Here is a 22,030-nt window from a genome sequence, read left to right as displayed (position 1 = left end):
TGGGTGGATGGATGGATGGATGGATGGATGGATGGATGGATGGATGAGTGGATGGATGGGTGGGTGGATGGGTGGGTGGATGAGCAAGTGCATGACTCTTATCTCCCCCAGAGACAGAGCGCATTGAAAGGCAGGAGAAAACTGCACACAGTAGCCTCAGCAAAGACACCATTAGACAGACCTCTCAGGTAAACATCGCCTCACCTCACTGCCTCAGCTAATGCTCAAACTCTTCTTCTAATGAAGGGGTAAGGTGGTACAGGCTGACCCCACTTGGATGAAAGAGGTCCCCAGCACACGGATTATACAGCATTCCTGTAGGACCAAGGGAGGCACGCCATACGAACACTCCAACTCTGCTCTGAAAATAGTAACTTGGATCATGCAGGAAGTTGCTCTCAGCCTGGCCCACTGTGGTCCTAAAGAGCCAGATCTCAGGGACTGTGGTGTGGCAGGACAGATGACACCAACAGGAGGGGAGACACCATGTTGTTTGTGCCAGTAAGAACCTTATGTCCTTGCTTGAGGGGTGAGGTGGGGAAGGGGCATGACACCAGAGTCTGAGACCTGAAGCCAGGAACAGGAACAGTCTGCAGTGGAAGGACCCCACTACCTCTCTCCTACTTCAGCCCTATGTGGTTCTGGTTACCACTCCCCTGGAAACAAAGGCACAGGGAGAATCCATCAGATACAGCCAGCAGGGTCAGCTTGAGGGCTTTGGGGCAGGACAGGGTCTTGGAGAAGACCGGGCTGTCACAGCTCTGATAATGTCAGCCCACGAGAGGGTTTGGGAAAGGGTTTGCTGGGTTCCCCTGTAAAGACAAAGGAAGCCAAGGTACAGACAGAGGAGTCACACACTTGCTCAGAAGTGGGCATGAGGGTACATCAACACTCTGTTCAGCCTAGTCCTCTGACCTGGCCTTCCCGAAGGTCACAGATGACCTATCTGGAACCTACAATAATCACTTTAAGATTTATTTATTTATTTATTTATTTATTTATTTAGGCCCAGCATGGCGGCATGGGCTTTAATTCCAGCACTCAGGTGGCAGAGGTAGGTAGACATGCTGGGACATGTCTTATGTCAACTTGACACAAACTAAAGTCATTTGAGAAGAGGGGACCTCACATGAGAAAATGCCTCCATAAGGTCAGGATATAGGCAAGTCTGTACCAAATTTTCTTAATTAGTAATTGATGGGGAGGGACAGCCCATGGTGGGCTGGTGGTTTTAGGGTCTATAAGAAAGAACCTCCTGCATAGAGAAAAGAGCCTTGGCTGCAGCATCAGGACCCAGAGAATACAGCCCCCTGCTCTCTCATCCAGCCTGAGTTCTCTAAAGGAACAGAATTGATAATTGTTCAGCCCATGAAGCTGGATGTCTTAGCTGTCCCAGTCTGGTGCTGGAGTCCAGGAAGATTTATAAAGACAGGCTGGTCTTCAGCCTATGTCAGAATCCCAAAGAAGTAAGTTCTAATACCAGCAGACGAATACTTCAGCCACGGCATAGATGAACTTGCCAGCAAAGGTGAGGTCAAGCAGGCCAAAAGCAAAAGATTTCTTCTTCCATGTCCCTTATCTTAGCTGCCACCAGGAGGCGTGGCTCAGATTTAGGGTGTGTCTTCCCACCTCAAATGATACAGTCAAAAAACAAACCCTCAGAGGTGCGGTCAACTGCCAGAGTTTTACTTTGTTCCAGATGTAATCAAGTTGATGACCAAGATTGGCCATCATAACCATAAGCAAAGCTGACCTTATACAGTCTATCAGAGGAAGAAGAGGAGGAGGGAAAGAGGGAGAGACAGACAGGCAGACAGACAGGCAGACAGACAGGCAGACAGAGAAAGAGTCAGTCTTAGGTACCTCTAAGACAGCCCTGGTGACCAGAGTCCTTCAGATCCATACCTCATATACTCTCTCCCAAGTGTGGGCTGAACTAGCTTCCAGTTTTGGTTATTATCCTCCACAAGTTATCACGACAACACATTAAAATCAGCCTAGTGGGCTGGGAGTCAGCTCAGCCAGAAAGTGCTGGCCACACAAGCAAGATCCACATTTGATCCCGGCCCCCACATAAAAAGCTGAGCATAGATGCGCACCTTTGACCCCATACCTGGGATGCAGAAGCATGTAGATTTCTGGGAGTTTAAGGCCAACCTGGACTACATGGTAATTTTTCGGTTAGGCAGAGGTGCACACTAACACCCTGTCTATAAACAAACAAGCAAATAAGATCGACACGGTAGTATGTTCTTATAATCCCAGAGCTGGGGAGGGAGAGTCAGGCAGAACCCTTTTGGCCAACCTCCGTAGTTAAATCAGTGAGCCCCATGTTCCAGAGAGAAACCCTGTCTTAAAAAATAAGGTGGATACTTCCCGAGAAATGTCCCAAGGAACAACAAATACACACACACACACATATACACACACATATACATATATACATATACATATATATACACACACATACACACACACACACACACACATATATATATACACACACATATACACAGACACATAGGCACATACATATATACACACAGACATACACACAGATACAAACGCATAAACATACATATATACATACACACACATATACACACAGACACACAGATACATACACACACACACAATCAACCCAGCACTCAGACTCAGAGCAACAGTTGCTATTCACAGTCTTTGAGGCAATGGATCCTTCATGTGTCTGGTGAACTGCAGGTCAGGTAGGGCTACTCACTGGTCTTGGCTGCACTCTTGTGATAAGGCAGAAGTGGATCTCACCTTCTATTAGCAAAACAGACAAAGTCATGTTCCAAAGGCATGGATGTGGCAGGGACACAGGGGACAATATCTTTGCAGGCTACCTAGCTACCAAAGTCACAGGGTGTACAAACTTCCCATGTGTTACCCACTCTACATGTCTTTAACCCAGTGGCCTCTAGCTTAAGCAGCAGCTCAATTTTAGGGTCTATTTTTTTTTATTTCCATTCTCATGCCAATGTGCTCAGAGGTCAACTTCACAAATGCATGGGCTCCCAGGCTTGCAAAGAAAAGCCTGGTGCCAGGGCTTACTGTGCAGAGACACGTTGTCTCACAGGGAGACACATCATCACAGCTGTGTGTCCATCCTAAGCGCACACATAGAGTTCTCTTACTTGTCGTATCCATGCCATGACACAGGCATGCAAGCAGACACACCTAGGCTAACATTCTGTCACACAGAAATGTGTGCAGTGGTGGGTGCCACACAGAATGAGCACACAAAGCCACAGATGCTCACGGGCTCATGGCTCTGGACCCAGGCTCTCAAAGGGCCCTGCTCACTCTGTGTGTACTATGCATACGCTCTTGCTCCCTGAGTCCCACCTAAACACACCAGGTCAGCGCACTTCAGATCCCTGTGAGAGAGGGCAAACAGATCCACACAGCAAATGCCAGATTTGTCTCCACTAAGGTGTTTTGGGCTTCTAGAAAGATGAATGTTATCCTTTCAAAGATAAGCTGCCCACCCCACAAATCACTGCTCCTCAGCCCTGCATCCTCCCACCCCAGACCCTCCCCCATTACTCATCTGAAAGGAAATGCAAAGAGTAATAATAATTATACAAGGACAAATTTCTGCGCCAGGTTAGGGATGGCTCCACTCGATAAATGGCTGTTTCCAGGGTAACCAGGGCAGGTGCTGGACACAGGGGGACTTGGAGGACCACAACAGTGACTTGTCCCTCTACTGGGTCCAGCAGGAGTTTAAGAGACCGGGCACATCCAGCCTCAGCCCCAGCCCCAGGCTTGCCCATTAGCTATACCTCAGACATACATGCAATGAACAGGAGACAGATGAGCACCTGTCATATCTTGTATTCTACACTAGATGCTGCAAAGCTTAACATTTCCCCAAAAATGTATGATTTTCTTTTAAATTAGTGATTTTTATAAGACAACTGGGGAATTTAATTTCTAAATACAAGTGCTTGTTTGTACTTTTGCAAAAAAAAGTGAATATATATATGTGTGTGTGTGTATATATGTGTGTGTGTATATATATGTGTGTGTGTACATATATATGTGTGTGTGTATATAATGAAATATAATGAATGATAATATATAATGAAATGTGCATGTCTCTCCTGTACACCTAACTTTGCTCCCGTAAGATAGTACTGCTAACGATTTCTAGAACTTTCTATAATGCATGCAAATACTGGCACGCTGGTGTCAGGCACAGCTCTAAGCATGCATGTCCCTTGCCTCATTTAAACTTGTGATAGCTTTAATACGAAATGTCCGCCACAGCTCAGTCTATTGCAGGCTTGCTTCAGGAAGGTGATTGGATCCTCAGGTTTCTGGCCTTATCAATGGGTTAACACATTGATAGTGTTATTGGGGGGCAGTAAAAAGTGGAGGTGAGGCTCTGTTGGTGGAAGTAAGCCATTAGGATCAAACCCTGGCCCCTTTCTGCTTCCCTCACACCTTTTCCTGTCTGCCACAGGATAGTGACTACCTTTCACACACAATCCCACAGCCATGATGCACTGCCTAAGCTCACAGGACCGGCCAACCACTCCGTCAACCTTCTGGAACCACAGTGAAAATAGATCTTCACTGTCTTACATTGTTTCTATGCTGCATTTTGTCACAGCAATGAACAGCTAACTAATACATTCGTACAATAGTGCTAAGAGTTAGGTATCATGCGCTGTGTAGTTCTGGTGAATGTCCCATTAAAAGCCTGTGTGTTAAAGTCTCCAGTGGGGGACTTTGCGAGGTAGTGAGACTCTGGAAGGTGGGCCTGGTGAGATGTCCTTGGGTCATGTGAGTGTCCCTGTTGTCATAGTTAGTCTTCTGTTGCTGTGATCGCTATGACTAAAAGCCACTGGAAGAGGCGGAGCTTATTTTAGCTTCTAGGTCACAGTCCATCATCTAGGGAAGCCAGGGCAGGAGCTCAAGGCAGAAACCTAGAGAAAGGAACTGAAACAGGCACCATGGGAAAACGTTACTTACTGGCCTTTTCTCCCTGGCTTGCTCAGCCCACTTTTCTAGACAGCGCAGGCTCAATGGCTGAGAGACAGTGCTGCCCACAGTGCAATCAGCTCTCCAATATCAATCATCAATCAAGACAATTCCTCACAGACAGAACCTGATGCCAACCTAAGGAAGGCACTTCTTCAGTTGAGACTCCCTCTTCCCCGGTGACTCTAGTTACCATCAAGTTGACAAAAACAACCTAAGGCAATGTTCAAACCACTACAGGAATTAAACCACAGAAAACACTCTAAGGCAGAAAAAGCAGAGTCAGGATTAGAGGAAAGTAATGAATTGACCGGAGTTTCTCTATGTGTACCAGTTTGTTTTGGAAATGCATTCAATCTGGGGTGGTGGAGTGGTATCTCAGATAATTTGAGGTATCTAAAGGTAGGGGTGACCTGGGTCTCCTTTCCTATCTTTGGTCCTGATGGACATGACAGGGATAGAAAGATAGCCTGGGATGCCCCAGAGGAACACTAAGCAGGAACTGAATGGGTCCGTGCATCAGAAAATGATCCGAGAAATGGTATGGAAAAGAGTTTTGCTGAGCAAGCAACCCTGGCAAATTCAGTACTGACCCACAGATACCTTCACCGGTACCATCCCGCAATTGAGGAGTCATGACCTAGCACAGACTTCCCACCTAAGCACGTAGCACTCCCTCCCATCAAGAAGATAAAGGGGAGAGAGATTTTACTTGACTGAGGATCCCCTTGTGGGCCAAGGAGGTCTTGGGTTAGGTGAATTCTGCCTTCTGATGGAGGCTGTGTATCTTTGGTGGGGGGGAGGAGGGCAGGAATACTGAGACAGAAATCAAATTCAATTACAGAGAAACAAAAACATAAATGCCTTGTTCACCTGAGTTGTAAAAAGCCCTAAATGGCCACACACATTGTGTATCTTGTGTCACTTCCAAATTGCTCTCCTCGGGGGCTGTACCAATTTGTGCTTCCTTAATAAACACATAAGTGTGCCATTCCCTCAGACCCACACTGAGATTCATTGCCAATATGAAAGATACAAAAAAAAAAAAAAAGAAAGAAAGAAAAAGGAAAAAAACCCACTAAGTTAGCTTCATTCCAACTGGATAATCAGTTACGGTCACCACACGGTTGTGTGATGGATTCTGTCCACACCAGCTCTTGGCACAGAAACTGGAAGAGAATATGAAACTGATTTGAACGAATTCAGAACAGTGGGTTCTTGGCTGGGGAAGCACTCTGGCTTACTGAGGGATGTTGTGCCTTGGTGGGTGGTGAGCATCAGGTCCAAGCCAGCATCAGGGGAAAAGCCTGTATCAGCAGAACACAGGAGCAGGGTGATGTGGGGTGGTCCCCAGAGCACAGGAGATGCCTCTGTCCCTCTGTCTGCCCCAGTCCCTCATCTTCTCTCTCCTCCAGAGTCACTTCCTCTCAGCGACTGTCCATTTCTATTAGGCTCTAGATACCACCGCAGTGAATAACCCTAGGTCCTTCGTCTTTCTGAATCTTTGCCTCTTTTGAAATGTTATCTTGTATTTATTTATTTATTTTTGTGTGTGTGTGTGTGTGTGTGTGTGTGTAAGAACATCCTCAGAAGTCAGAGACAAAGCTGGAACTACTGGTACTTTGAACCATCCGATGTGGGGGGGCTTTGAGCCAGGTGCTCTGGGAAGGCGGCGAGGGTTGCACTGCTGAGCCCTCTCTCCAGCCCGTCCTCTAACTCTTCTTTGCATCCATGGGGACTTTTCAGAGCTGAAGGAAGCTTCATGAGGTTCTAAAGTTCAGCTAGAGATATTCATCTTACAGCAGTGTTGCATCCCAATAAACCCAGCATAGCTGGAAAATATCTTACCTCAAACCTACCTGGCTTGTGTCTAAGTAACGGAACACTGGAGGTTAACCACAGCATATTGTAAAGCCTCAGGTCCTCCGATCATGATCACAGGCATGCCAGGGAGCTGAGGTATCCCAAGGGAGTAACCAGGTTCAAACTTTAATGTACAGTTTCTGCTGACTGGGTCCAGGTTTGCACCCTTTGAGGTTGGATCATTGTAAGTCAAAGATCATTTATATATAGGCTGTTTAAACTCCCTTATGGCCATATCCATGAGGTTGCTTGTTCCTTCCCATATGGCCCAGTATACTCTTAACACCCTGCTGTGGATTGTCCTTTTAATGTCCTACACCCCCCGCAGGGAAGCTGAGGGAGGGGGTGAACTCCACTTGCACAACTCTTGATGTTCCAGGGACAGGCTCCTACCTACTGGCCCAGTTTGGGTTTCCAGAGCTGCTATAATGAATTGCCACAAATTTGGTGGCATAAAATAAGTGGCACATCTTCCCATACAGCCCTGTCCTGGAGGTGCCAGCAGGATGGGGTTCTTCTGAAGTGCCTAAGGAGGGATCAACTCTCTTCCATCTCTGAGCTTCTGGTTGTCATGGTGCCCAGGCTGGTAAGTGCACACTTTTCTCTGCATCCAACTCTGCATCACCTGCTCCTCTGTGCCCCGCCCCTGTGTCTTCATCTCCCTTCCTACAGAAGCCACACTGGATCTAGGACTACTCTGCTCACCCCATGGCTCCATTTGAGCTCCTCAGTTTAACGACATCTTAAAGACCATTTTTCCAAATAGGGGTCATAGCCACAAGTTCTGCTGTCTGTGTGTGCATGTGTTCACATGTTCATTTATGTGCAGGTACAGGTATGTGTGCCTTTGTGTGTAGAGGTTAGAGGTTAATTTCAAACTTCCTCAGGAGCTGCCCACCTACCTTTTTGGAAACAAAGTTTTCCCTTGGCCTGGAGCTCACTAAGTAGGCTAGATTAGCTGGCCAGTAGGTCACAAGAATCTACTAGTCTCTGTGTTCCCACACCCCCTGGGCATCGTGCCCAACATGTTTTGAACATGGGTTCTCAGAATCTAAGTTCAGGTTTTCACACTGGCAAAGCAAGCACTTTACCAACTGAGCCGCTTTCTGGGTCCCACAATCACATGTGCTAAGTGGACATGTCTTTTGCAACACTGTCATTCAAGCAAACACACACGCCTCCCCATGTTTTATGTCTGACAACATAATGGCCTCAGGGCTGCCTCCATTCCTCACAGAAAGTCAAGACCATCCTGTCCCCACACTGCTGCCATGGCCTGCCTGATTGCTCCCATGCCAGTGGGTACTGCTCCAGTTTTTCTACCAAAATGGCCTGTGGACATTTGCCAAATGCCAGCTGAAGGCATAAGACACTCTCCATTGAATCTTCTTGAGCTCCCAGAAGCAGTACCAGGAAGGGAATGCGCTCAGAGTAGAGTTGAGCTCACTTAGCTCCACCTCTGACTGCAGCAAGGCTTTGGGCCATTCCGTGTATCAGTTTCCTTGTCTCAAAAGAGGATCACCACACCGACTTGACCATCCATGCTATGAACTCTCACTAGTCTCTCCTCTTCTCTCGGGCTCAGGGTCTTGCACACAGAACCCCACATAATGCCTCTTTCCCTTTTTGGATCCTTTCTCCTTTCTGGACCACAGTTGCTTTGCCATTTTTTGACTAAGTTGCTGCCAATTGAGGAGAGAGCTCCAGGCAAGCTCATGTATCAATCGCCAGTGTTAAAGCCAGCTAACAAAGCAAAGAGGTGCACCCAGAAGCTTTGGAGCCCAACCCTAAGCTTTCCTGTCTTCTTCACTTATGATGCCCACAGGAATGAGAATGTGCTAACCCAAAGGCTTGCCCCTGGGCCTCCACTGTACCGGGACCACTGCTTTTTCAGGGGCAGAAGAGATCCATATCCCAGACCCTCAGGAGCCTGTTCACACTTTCCATACAAGGGCCATCTACCTGCTGACCTCTAGGTCTCTCATTTAGTCCTCCAGAGGGAGGATCTGATTGTTCGATGGCCACACAAGGAGTTGACCAAACTTGAACCTGTCTGACCAAGAGTGAGAATAGACCACAGGGCAGCTGGCTGCAGCATGAGTCTCTTAGTTCTCACCGGTGCCTAGCATCTAAGAAACATGTCTACTCTGGCAGGGCGCCTGGTCCCCTTGCTGTATCTCAGAGGCCTGGCTGGGCACCCCATGGCAGTCTCATTGGTTCTTGGGGTGAGGAAGGGCTGCCACATCTGTGGGCATGTGACTCCTTTCCACATGAATGCTACATTTAGGCTCTGATCATGGCCCTCAGCACACACACAGAATGCACTGGGCACTTTGTAAGCACTATCCCCTCCCCCACAGCAGCCTCTCCAAGCCAGCTTCTGGCCACTGAGGTACAGCAGGGACTAAGGCAGGCAAGCCCTACTCCCAAAGATCAACTCTGCTAAGGGCCAAAAGGAGCAAACAAAAGCATAATGACAGGTATGGATTGTGTGGTCCGGGGCACTGGTTAAGTCACATAGCGTATACAACACACCGGCTATCAAAGATAATACAGTACCCAATATGATGTATCAATACTCACGTGCATCTAGTTAGTACCCATGTGGTAGAGGTAAGCCATGAAACAGAGCGAGGGGTGGAAGAGAAAGGGGTTCTGTTTTAGGCAAGGTGTCAGGAAGTGACATCAGAATACAGACTTAAAAGAAAGACATGTGAGCCATATAAAGCTCTAGAGGGAGGGCAAGCCAGATGATGAATCAGCAGATGCAAAGGCACTGGTTAGAATGTGGGAAAGAATGACTCCAGACATTATTAGATTCAGACTCCTTGGGCCCAGCCTCAAAGGGTATCGTTCAGTAGACTACGCTAGAGTCCTGCATGTCTGCGGGCTCCTGGTAATAATACTGACCCTGGTGGCCCATGGACCGCATATGAAGAAAATATAGTTTTACATTTCTTTCATGGCTCAGATCCTCGAGTGTTCTCAGCAAGTCTGCTGCTCCAGGATTTTATTAAAAAAACAAAACAAAACAAAACAAAACAAAAAAACAAAACAGGATGTAAGAGCTACACATCCTAAAGTCAGCTCACAGAGCTCGGCGGGTCCTCCCAGCCCTTTCCCATGGATCCACGTGATCCTCAGCGACCAGTCGTGCAGACGGAGCTCAGTCGAGCTTCTGAGATAAGCACTGAGTCTGGAACTGTTGGTGAATGAAGGGTCAGAATGGGTGTAAGCTGAACACCCTGCCCGACACCAGGGAGAGGCACAATGGTGAGAGAGGCCTCCCCAGACGCAGCCATGGTCTAAGCCATGGTCTACGTACCTGCCCTGCAAAACCCAGGCTCTGAAAGGACAGGACCGTCCTGGATCTGGAGATCAGGCAGCTGGGCTCAAGTCCTGTCTGTTTCTCATTGGTCACCTGACTTCGCAAGTGATTAAAGCTCTGAGTTCCAAAGACATTTTCAAAAGAATGGATAGGAATCGTAGCAGTATTTAGGGTTAGAGAAGATGACACAAGGGAGACCCTTTGTAAAATCTTCCATGTACAAATACATTCCTTAAGAAAAAAATAAATTGAGACAGGGTCTCAGGTGTCCCAGGCTGATTTCAGTTCACTAAAGGATAGCCTTGAACTTCCGTTCCTCCCAACTCTCTCTCCTGGGTGCTGGGATTGCAGGCAGGTGCTGCCAAGCCATTTTACATTCCATTTTATATAAGAAACTCAGCTCTTGATATACATAATTCTATTATTCAATCCAAACCAAGTTAATGTGCCAACAGCCCATGCCAATGTACAGTGGAACAGTGGGCAAAACCCAGTCCAACAAGCAGGGAATTCTCAGAAATGATTCTGTCTCTTACTGGATCCCTCCATGAATGTCAGATGATAGTAAGTTCATTACCCATCACACCTTAATATCTCAGTACCCCACAACTACCCAGGCCTCTCCTCTTCCTTCCTTCTCTATTCTCTCTCTCTCTCTCTCTCTCTCTCTCTCTCTCTCTCTCTCTCTCTCTCTCTCTCTCCCTCCCTCCCTCCCTGTCTTCTCTGTCTCTCTCTCTCTCTGTCTCTCTCTCGTCATGTGCATACATGTGTATGACGTAAACTTATTCACAAAAGCGTTCTTTCACCCCACCACAAGGGCCTCTCACTTCCTCTCCTCCCTACCTCCCAAGTGCACATTATTTCTCTCTATGGAACAGTGTGGCCCTTTAGATGTACTTTCCAGGACCCCGCTTCTCCATCCATCCTCCCAAGCTGTAATTATCTAGACTCTCGAATCCATGTTGCATCCCTGGGACCACGGGCAGAGGAAGCAGGGAGGTCAGCCTGAGCACATGAAGAACGAACGCCCCAGAAACCAGTGCTCTTCTCTCTCAGAGGCATGTGTTACGTGGTGGCAGGTAAACAAACGCACACACGCCCGGGCACAGTTGGGCACCCGAGTGTGCTGCGCACTTGTGCTGTGTGCAAATGCCATCTGCTCTATCAGCACACATGCAGTCGTACACAAACACATTTGCACACGTAGTACCATACGTGTGTACATGAAAGAGTGCATATAAGTCCTCATGCTTTAATTTGGGGACCTTCATACGCCCGTGCCACTTGTGCTCCATGTGCTTTGCTTTCCAAGCCTGCCACACCAAGAGGGAGGCCAGGCAAGCAGTGGCTGCGCCAGCCCTCCCCCCACATACCCCCTCCCTCCCAGTTGCCTCCAGAAACAAAGACAGTTTAGCAAGGAACTCCCCAGCTAAGCGGTTTTTTTAAGACCTTCAGCCTGCAGCCGCCGCGCTGAGCTGAATGTCTCACTTTATTAGTGAGTTTGGCCTTGGGTGTCTGGCTGTTTGATCAATCCTACTGAGGGTCAGTGATATTTCCTCCCAGGCCCCCCCTGCCCTGCCCTGCCTCCCCTCACACCTGATGAACAGTGTGCCCCTGGACCGCTGATCACCTATTGATTTTCCAGCCAGAGGCTGCCTCCGCAGCCAGCTGCCATCTCCAGCCCTGTCACAGGGACCACTTGGTGACTAACTGATCCCTGGGTCCCTCCTAAGTCCCCCCGCCCCTCACTGCAGACCCAGATTCCACAGCACTGTAGGCTTCAGGCTTTCCGGGAGACCTCTCTCCAAGGCTCTGTGCTGGGCTGTGCATTCCAAATCGAGGCCTTTCTCGGTGACTCTTCCCATTCTGACTCAGATGTCCAGCTTCATGACCTTGGACAAGTTACCTCAACTACTACTTAAGTCCCTCACTTGAAAACCTGGACAATGTAAAAATCCATCCATCCATAAAGCGACTCTTGGTAAAGGTCACTTCTTCCAAGTCTATTGACCTGAGTTCAATCCCCAGAAACCCCGTGGTGAAAATTGAGAACTGACTCCCACAAGTGGTCCTTAGACCTCCCTGTGCAGCACATTACACATCAGCACCATCTCTGAAATAAAGAAAAAATCTAGTAAAAATCAGGCATGGTAGCAAACACCCTAGACTCGGGAGGGAGAGGCAGGTCTCTGTGAGTTCCAGGCCAGCCAGTGCTACATGGCGATGAGCCAAAGAGAAACAAAAGGTACTGAAAAAATATTAAATAAAAGAATCTACCCAGCTTGTACGTACAGTGGAAGCTCTTGAAGACTGCACAGTGGGACTCTAGGAGTCCACAGACCTTTCCAGGAAGTCCACAAAACCTGCCCCCTGTCTCTGTTTCTCTTTGTCTTTGTCTCTCTGTCTCTGTCTGTCTGTCTATCTCTCTGTCTCTCTTTCCCTCTGACAACAAAACATTTGAACTCTCAGTGTACTGTTCCAGGAGCAGGTGATAATGCCAAACTTTGGCTGCAGAAAATGGAAGCCCAGCTGTTTCCTGCAACAGGGTGCAGGCACACTTCCTCCCCTGGGCATTTTGTGTGTTGGAAAATATAGGTGACTCATAAAAATGTTATTTGTGTTCACATGCGTTTATTATAGCTCTTCTAAATAAATTATAAATGAGGGTCATTAACCTTTCTGTCTTAATTCCTAAAACAGTAAATAGTGCAAGAGATGAATGGCACCCACAGAAGCCCACTGACGTCCTCCGTAACTGAGGGAGGGGTGTGTGTGGACCCAGGAAGACACGTGTGTATGTAGATGCCTCGGCACACATATGCATTCCAGTGGGGTAGCCAGGAATCAAACCTGTCTGTCATTCCACGGGAGCCGCCCACCTTGATCTCTGAGACTGAGTCTCCTCTTAGGACCTGGGACTTGTCAACTGAGCTGGGCTGTCTTGCCAATGAGTTCCAGGGAGCTCTGTGTCCTTGGTGCTGGGGTTACACCATGCCCAGATTTTTGTATAGGTGATGGGACCTGAACTCATGTCACACTTCGGTCTCAGATAGGGTTTCTGTTGCTGTGGAGAACACATGACGAAAAGCAACTTGTCCAGGAAGGGGTTCGTCTTAGCTTACAGTTCGGCATCACTGCCAACCGCTGAGGGAAGTCTGGACAGGCACTTGGAGGGAGCAGCTGATACAGAGACCGTGGAGGTGCCACCTTACTATACTACTTCCCGGTGCTTGCTCAGCCTGCTTTTGTAGAGCACCCAGGACCACCAGCCCAGGGGGTTGGGAGACACTGCCCCTGGTCAAAAATCTGTTCCCCACAGCCAGAGGCACAAAGGCTGGGGCCCCTCTGATGTTCTGAGCATCATTCCTGTGACATTCCTGGCTCTCCTCCACATCTGACTCTCCTCAGCTTGAGGTCAGGAATCTTCCCAAGGGAGGAGGGAGTGGCCCTGGCTGTACCTCTACCTGCAGATGGGCTGGGGGAACGAACAGCTGGGACCTCTGCTACTCCTTGTTTAGCATGTACCACCATCAGGCACAGTGAAAGCTCTTTAGTTTGGCCACTTCATCCCATGAACTGCTTCAAAAGTCAGTTTTAAAACCAGGACAAGGCATCTTGACAACTGGAGCAAAAGCCACCCCTAAGCTGTGGCTGTGGTCTCCGCACAGGGACACCTTGGATCAGATTATAGCACTGATAATAGCTTTGTTTAAAAAAGATTTTTAAAAATTGAGACCAGACCAGTACATGGGGCATAGCACTTCTGAGATGACCCCAGACACTCAGAGACCCCAGGTGCCACTTAGAGAAGCAAGTCAGTGGTGGAGAGATGGAAGAGAAAGAGAAACAGAAGGATGTGGGCACAGTGAAGAGAGGCAGAACTGGAGACTGGAGGATAATAAGGAACAGCCTGATGTACGGAGCTGGTGATGCCACCTGGGACCACGGTGGGGTCCTGGCCTGTTGTACTGGCTGGTGTTGTCAACTTGACACAAGCTGGAGTTATCACAAAGAAAGGAGTCTCCCTTGAGGAAATGCAGCTATAAGGCATTTTCTCAACTAGTGATCAAGGGTGGGAGGACCCATTGTGGGTGGTTTAATCCCTGGGCTGGTAGTCTTGGGTTCTATAAGAAAGCAAGCTGAGCAATCCGGGGGAAGCAAGCCAGTAAGCAACACCTCTCCATGGCCTCTGCATCAGCTCCTGCCTCCAAGTTCCTGCTCTGTGTGAGTTCCAGTCCTGACTTACTTTGGTGATGAACAGCAATGTGGAAGTGTAAGCTGAATAAACCATTTCCTCCAACTTGCTTCTTGGTCATGATGTTTGTGCAGGAATACAAACCATGACGAAGACACTTGTGCTGGCACCAAGGACTGTGTCTGGGTCCACAACCCTGCAGCAAAGGGGGTATGTTACCACCAAAGGCTTGGAGGACATCCCTCGTCTGCACCCATGTTGATATTTGAGGGCTGTGCAGAGCTGGTCCCACCTCTTGTCTGGGCACTGTGGAAGGGCTGGCCCTGAAGGCATGACACAAGGAGAGCTGGCACCTCCCCTTACCAGGTGCAGCACTAGAGAGAATAAGGCCCAGCCCTCACTCAGGAAGCACAGTAGAGCTGGGCCAGGTTGGGGGAGGGTTTCAGGTGAGCCATCCCAAGGGCATGAGTGCAGGAGAACTGGCCTTACCATTCATCTGTCGTGTGCTGGCATGGGCAAGGGAGAAGTGCCCTTATGCTCTCACCCTCTGCCACCTGAAGCAGCCAGGAGACCTGGCTCTGGGCTCATGAGAGTGAGAGAGCTGTCCCTGTCCCTCACTGGCTCCAGTGCTTAGGAGAGCAGGTCCTGCACCTTACCTGAGCAGCATAGTAGAGCCATCCCCGTGGACAACACTGCAGGTAAGTCCGCCCTGAGGATGTGAGCGTGGGAGAACTGGCCCCACCACTTGAGAGGCGTCCCCGTGAGGAGCCAGTATTGATAGTGTAGCAGAGGCCAGAGGCCTTGAACCAGACCAACGGTTCTGCAATGGCTCATTGCAATAAACATTTGCAAGTAAGGATGTGTGGACAAGGAACATACTACAGACGCCACGATTTGTCTTTTCTTTTCTCTTCTGTGGGGGAGGTTGCAAGGGCAGAGGGCAGGTAGGAAGGGATACGGAGATGAGTGGAACTGGGGTGAGTGACGATGTGAGATTCACAATCAATAAAATGTTTTTAATTATTTTTAATCCTGTGCAATATGTGCACATGAGTGCAGGTGCCACAGAGGCTCTGGCCTAGAGCTATACATACAGTTATGAATGTGGGCACTGGGAATTGAACTTGGGTCCTCGGGACGAGCAAGCAGGACATGCTCTTAACCACTGAACCACTTCTCCTACCTCCAGTCACAACTTTAAGCAAGACTCTTGGGCAGGTGCCCGGCCTCCTGTCGCTGGGGCCACTCCCCCAAATTCTCTGCCCCTCAAGACTACAGGAAGGGCATCTTTGATGGACAGAGACACTGGACAGACCTGGAATGGTCTGGACACCCCACCAAGGTACCTTCATTCCACCTGCTGCCCTTTGCTCTGTGGTAGCCTCCCCCCACCCCCCAGGCAGTAAAAGCAAATGCTTGCTGGTGGGCTTAGATTTCTGCTGTGGTTATAGAGGTTACCCTCTAGGAGCTGCTGAAGATTAAAGGCCCGGCTGATAAGGGCCTGGCTCGTGGCAGTGTCATGTGCTAGGGCTCCTCGAGAGAGGAGGTATTCAGATCTGGGCAGGCCTTAACTCTAGGGCGGTAAAACAAGTCTGGCTTCTAGCCTATGCAGCTCCAGACACACAAACACGGAGTACCAGCGACCCCTGCTGGCCTCTGGGTGAAGTGCATGCCCAGGGCATCCATGCTGCAGACAGGTCAGACTCAGAGGTTGAGCAACTCTAGAGGGCCTGGTATAGGGAACGCTGCTGCGCAGGCCTACACATCAACACAGAAAGCTTTAACCAGAGCTGCACCTGTCCTGAGTTGTCTGTGGACATTTTCTGCAACCCCAGATGCCAACGTGTCGCTTTGACCTGGAAGAGCCTTCAGAGGTCATGGCTTATGCACAAAACTGTGCTTTCACATCAGTGTATACTTGGCTTATGCAGACTGATATCCCCAGAATGAGACTAGGAATTACCCAGGAGGCTACACCTCAGCTCTGGGATAGTTAGCCAGAGATCACGCCACCCCCAGAACAGCAGAGTTCTCCAGGTTCCAGGTCCAGTGTCCTACACCAGCTTGATGCCCCTCTCGATTGTTGCCCTACAGTGCACCCCAAAACTTGGTAGGCACAAAACATTTTGTCATCATCATAGATGGTCAGGAATTAGGCAGTGGCAATAGGATGGGTGTGCTCCTGCCTGCTGAGGGCCTATTGGGCTGGGTTTCAAAGGACTGGGTGGGACCCACTTCCACAGTGATATTCTAGCTCCTGGGCAGGAAAGCATGATTGACATTGAGGTCTTCTGAGACTGGTCTTGACAATATTCTAGTATTATACTACTGGCCTGGCACAGGGGTGCCTTGGGGTCCCAGCAATGACCTTCTGTCACATGACAGCATCACTTGACATCCCTCCATGAATCAAAACAGTCACAAGCCTGCAAGACCCAGAGAGGGGTGACAGACCAACTCTGCCTCTTCATGGGAAGACCATTGGGGAGTCTGCAGCTGTTCTGCAAAACACAGCATGCGTAGGCACCAGGGCAGCTCTCCATGCTGGCCTTGGGGTCTGAACAAGCTGGTTCCTGAAACGTGTGCCCTAATCCCACCAAGCCCTGATACTCCCGCCTGGAGCTCAGAATTGGTCCCTCTGTGCCTGCGGAAGAAAAGGTGACTGAGAAGAATAGCCCTGGACCGGATGCAACAGTGGGTGGCTGGCTGTGAGGGGGTTGCCGTAGAAAGGAAGCTGGAAGACGCCTCAAGTGACATGGTTTGACTTACTGGGCCCCAGCTTCTTGCATGTATGAGCACATGTGCATGTGTGGACAGGCATGCATGAAGGTCAGAGGGCAAGCTCAAATGAGAATGCTGTCCTCAGAATGCTGTCCACCTCCTTAGAGAGTGTCTCTCATGAGCCTGGAGCAGAGTAAATAGTATAGACTGGATGGCCAGTGAGCCCTGGTATACACATGTATACACATGTATACACCTAGCATATTCACACACACACACAGGTTCTGGGGGTGAACTCAGGTCCTCATACTGACAACACTCCCATTTCTAAATCTGAGTACTTACAAGCAAGGGAAGGGTGACAAGCATGAATGCAATAAAGGGGAAATTGTTCCTTAGCTGCCCCTGTCCCTCCGTATCTGCTGGACGGCCAGGAAAGGGGCGAGTAGTGACTCCTACTGGCCAGCAGAGGGCAGCACAGTACCGCTCTGCAGCATCAGAAGTTGAGCTAGCAGATGGATGGAGGCTGGGGTGGGATCAGAACCTCCACATCCCTGGTAAGGGTGGGCTGCAGCCTGATCCAGCATGTGAGAGCCACAGAAGCAGGGGTTGTATTCCTCAGGCCTACTGCACAGGAACATTTTATCTGACTGCCAGGATGAGTGCAGTGTGTGTGTGTGTGTGTGTGTGTGTGTGTGTGTGTGTGTGTGTGTAACATGCACACAGTTATATCTCATACACAAGCACTTAGTATGATAAGTATCCATGTGTCTGACCAGATACAGTTTAAGGCTTGTTCCTGTGTGTCTGTGTGAGCATGTCCCGAAGCTATCACTTGCCCAGGGTGACCAGCAGCCCCACTTGGAAGTGTTCCCCACAAAAGATCTGGTGTCATCATCGCATGGACCAGGGGGGCCTCACTACGGGCCCTTGGGAACCCCTCCCAGACATATTGCTCCCTCTGCTCAGCCCCAGCTCTCTCTAGCTTCTACCCATCTGACTGGCCCATCATTGCACTTGATCCTTTCCTGGATGTCTTCTCTCCATTTTTTTTAAGTCCTCCTTGAAGGAGACCTGGGGACCCAAAGAGCCTGGCACCAGGTAGTCTGGCTTAGGTACTAGAGGAAGGGACAGCGGTAGCCTTCTAGGACACAGTTGGACTTAGAGGTAGTAGGGAGTCTTGCCTACCTAGCAAACTCTGGGCCAGGGCTTCTGAAACTCCATGTAGCACCAGTGTAAACGGATGAAGGGGAAGTTAATACTGCCATCCTCCTTACTTGACAGACAGAAACCTGACCCAGAGAGAAACAGTGTGGAGCCAAGGTTTACAAAGTAACTGTCGGTCTGGGACTTAAACCTGGGACTTCTGAACACTGCTATTCTCCTTGCTGGGATAAAATACTGAGCAAAAGCAACTTAGGAGACTTGACTCACAGCCCATGGAGTGGAAGCAAGCTGCATCCTGTCAGGAAGTAGAGAGATGAACATTTGTGCGTAGCCCCTTTCTGCTTATGCAGTCTGGAACTCCAGTCCACGAGATGGATGCTCCCACCGTCATTTAGGGTGGGCCTTTCTTCCTCAGGAAAAGCCTTCTGGAAATGCTCACACAGACACAGTAAGGCATGCCACACGATTCTCAGTCTTGTAAAGCTAACCATGAAGATAACCAACCCAGGCATGGGACACACAATACTCTATGATGAAATTCTGGGAAAATCTAATCCACAGGACCAAAAGCTGAACCGCAGCACGGGAACCAGGGCACCGTGTCGGGATGGCGGTGACTACTGAGATCATCAGGGAACATTTTAGGTGCCTGATTCTTATGGCCAGTGGCAGTGCGCTGTCAAAACACCCAACCAAATGAGTGTTTCTTATATGTAACTTATCCTTTATTGAAAGTTAGGGCTCGGGGCCAGCAGACAAAGGGCTGGGTGTCCATGCGGATTTAAGCATTACTTCCATCTTGAAGCTACCATCCATTTTCTTGCCTCCTGTTTGGAAACATAGAGAGAGAAACTGGGTCCATAGAAACCCCACAAGCTCCCATTAGTGCCAGCGGTCTGTTTACGCGTGGACATGACAAAGGCTTTTCCGGGGAGTTCACTCCTACCCAGAGGGTAGTGCCAGCCCTGCCGCTGTTGCTGGCTTTCAGACTACAGGTGGAAACTAACTCCACCCTGCTGGTGCAGACACAAAAAAGAGAGAGAGATCTGAATACTGTAACACTGTGCTGTGCCTGTAAACACTGCCAGCTCTTCCATCCACAGTAGACACAACTCCTGCCAAACTGAACAGTGATTCAGGAGCAAACAGACCACTGAAGCCAATCCTATGATCTCCTAGCCCACAGGTCAGAAGGAATGTGTGTCCCACATGCTAGTCACCGTCCAGATGAGCAGGGACAGGAGGGTGTGTATACCTTTGTTTGTGGGCAAGTGCATGTGTGTGCACATGTACAGCTGTCTGTACATGGACCGGAGAAGGTAGCTCCAGATGCCATAAACCTTAACTATCCCCAGCACTCGGGAGGCAGAGGCAGGCAGATTTCTGAGTTTGAGGCCAGCCTGGTCTACAAAGTGAGTTCCAGGACAGCCAGAGCTATACAGAGAAACCCTGTCTCAAAAAACCAAAACCAAAAAAAAAAAAAAAAAACCTTAACTATCTTTCTGTCTCCACCCAGCACAGCATTGGGGTTACAGGCCTGTGTGCAGCCCTGCCTAGCTCTTTATGTGAGTGCTGGGATCTTAGCATGGCGCTTACCCAGTGAACCATCTCTGCAGCCCCAAGAGGTTCCCCCTTCCACACATTTGTTTAGGATCTTAGCATTCCTTGCTTTGTCCCTTCTTCTACAATCTCAGCACCGCCCTTGATGGGCCTGTGCTCTCTGTCTGTCACATCTGTCTCTCACTTTTCCCACTCAGCTGTTTCCAAGTCCTTTACTGTATGCAGTGTGAAAGTGTACCTCACAGCACACCTCAGTGTCATCCTCTATACTGTCCTTGCACACCCTCCCCCAACCACCAAGTCACTCTGTGGGGAGCACCCTGGCACACACCTGCTGCGAACTCTGCATTCTGAGCCCATAGGGCATGCATACACTTGTTGAGATGTGCTGATAAAGATTAGCACCAGTATAGTGGCCTCCACTCTGCCCACACACAGGCGACCACGGTCTGCTCACTGACCATACCAAGGGATGCGATGGCTGTTTTAGCAAGTTTCTCTGGTGGTAGCCTGACTTGGCTTTCTGGTCTCCTGATCTGTCTGTATGAAGCACTTGCTCAGCCTTCTGCCCATTTCCTACTGAGGTCATCTTTCACTGACTTGCAGGAAGGCTTCTGACACCTAATCCTTGGCAGTGTCACCCCACTGCAGGTGCCATCTTCCAGCTTCTGGACCTCCATGCAGGCCCCTGCCAACTCCTAAAGCCAGCGCAGCTAAGACAGAAGAGAGGGGGAAAAGAGAAAATGGGAAGTGAACTGCTGGTTCAAATCCCACATACTAAGTGGAACAAAATATTTACAGGGCCATGACAAAAATATACAGACCCTTTCTGTACTTCAGTGTTCCAGTAAAAGAAACGAGTGACAAAGACCTAACAGCTAAAATAAATGTTATGAAAGAATATGTTAAAACAGTATAAAATAAATCTAATAACCATGTTCTTTTACCAAAAACTTCATGCTACGGGGAAATGACACAGAAGTTGGGGGGGGGGGGAGATAAAGACAGCAGCTGAGGGGCGGAGCAAACATTCCACATGTGCCTGAGACTGGACCTTGAAGTAGGGTAACAAGGGCTGGGAGGTGGCTCAGGAGGTAAACACGTTCAGCCCTGAAGTGTGAGGACCGGGTTCAGATCCTTAGAACCCACATAAAGCTGCCAGGGTACTGTGCATCGGTAATCCCAGCACTCTCACGGCAGACTCCCCGGAGGCTCGCGGGTCAGCTAGCCTGGCAAGCAAGGTGAGGTAAGGACCAAAACTCAGTTATCCTCTGATATCCACAAGTGTGCCCTGGTGCACACACACATGCACACATAGGAAAAATAAACAGAAGAACCAGATTAGAATGGGGTGGGGAGCAAATAAGAAAAAAGCTTTTATGTATGTATGTATATGTGTGTTTTATGGCTGTTAAGTCCCTGTCTGCCACTACTTCCCTTAGGGTCCCAGGTGTCCAAATGCAGGGGCCACAAAGGTGGGCAGGATGCAGACAGGAGCTCTGGCTACCTTTGGATCAAGTGCTGATTTACCCAGCAAATGAGATCAACAAAGAGCAGGGACCTTTGTATTCACAGCCAGTGACTAGGGCATTAGGAGGCCTCAGCAGCCTGCAGCAGTAGGAAGAACTGGGTCTTCCTTCATCTGGCTGTGGAAACTCTTGGGATTAAGCGCACATCCCTACTCCTTCAGTAGGGAGTGAAAGCAGTAGAGAATGTGGAAGCAGAAGGCTTAGGGGACCTGTGGACCTGGGAGCCACAAGGAAGGCTGGCCTGAACACATTTGATACCACCCAAGAGAATCAGATATCGCTCCATGACTCAGTCCACATCAGACCAACTCACTGGAGAGAGCAACGACTGAGGACCTGGGATCCACGGCGTCCTCTCAGGAACCTGTCAGCAAGTCCCAGCAAATACTCTGTGGGTATGACTGGCTTCCTACAGCTCTCATGACTTAAGAAACCTCAAGGGAAAGCTAACTGGAGTTCTACCATCTGCTTCACCAGGAGTCAGAAGCTGAGGGAAGTCCAGTTATGGCACTGAAAAGTGCAAATCTTCAATCTGACCCTGTTGGGAGGACACAAGCCTAAGACCAGGTAACAGAAACTTCTCTAGCGAGGAACCTACAGCCCCACACTGCTCTAAGTCCACTGGAAACCCATTTGCTCAGCACCGGGACTACA

This window comes from Mus caroli, chromosome 2 (genome assembly GCF_900094665.2).
Source record: "Mus caroli chromosome 2, CAROLI_EIJ_v1.1, whole genome shotgun sequence".
Taxonomy (NCBI): domain Eukaryota; kingdom Metazoa; phylum Chordata; class Mammalia; order Rodentia; family Muridae; genus Mus; species Mus caroli.
Note: the sequence above shows the minus strand (reverse complement) of the source record.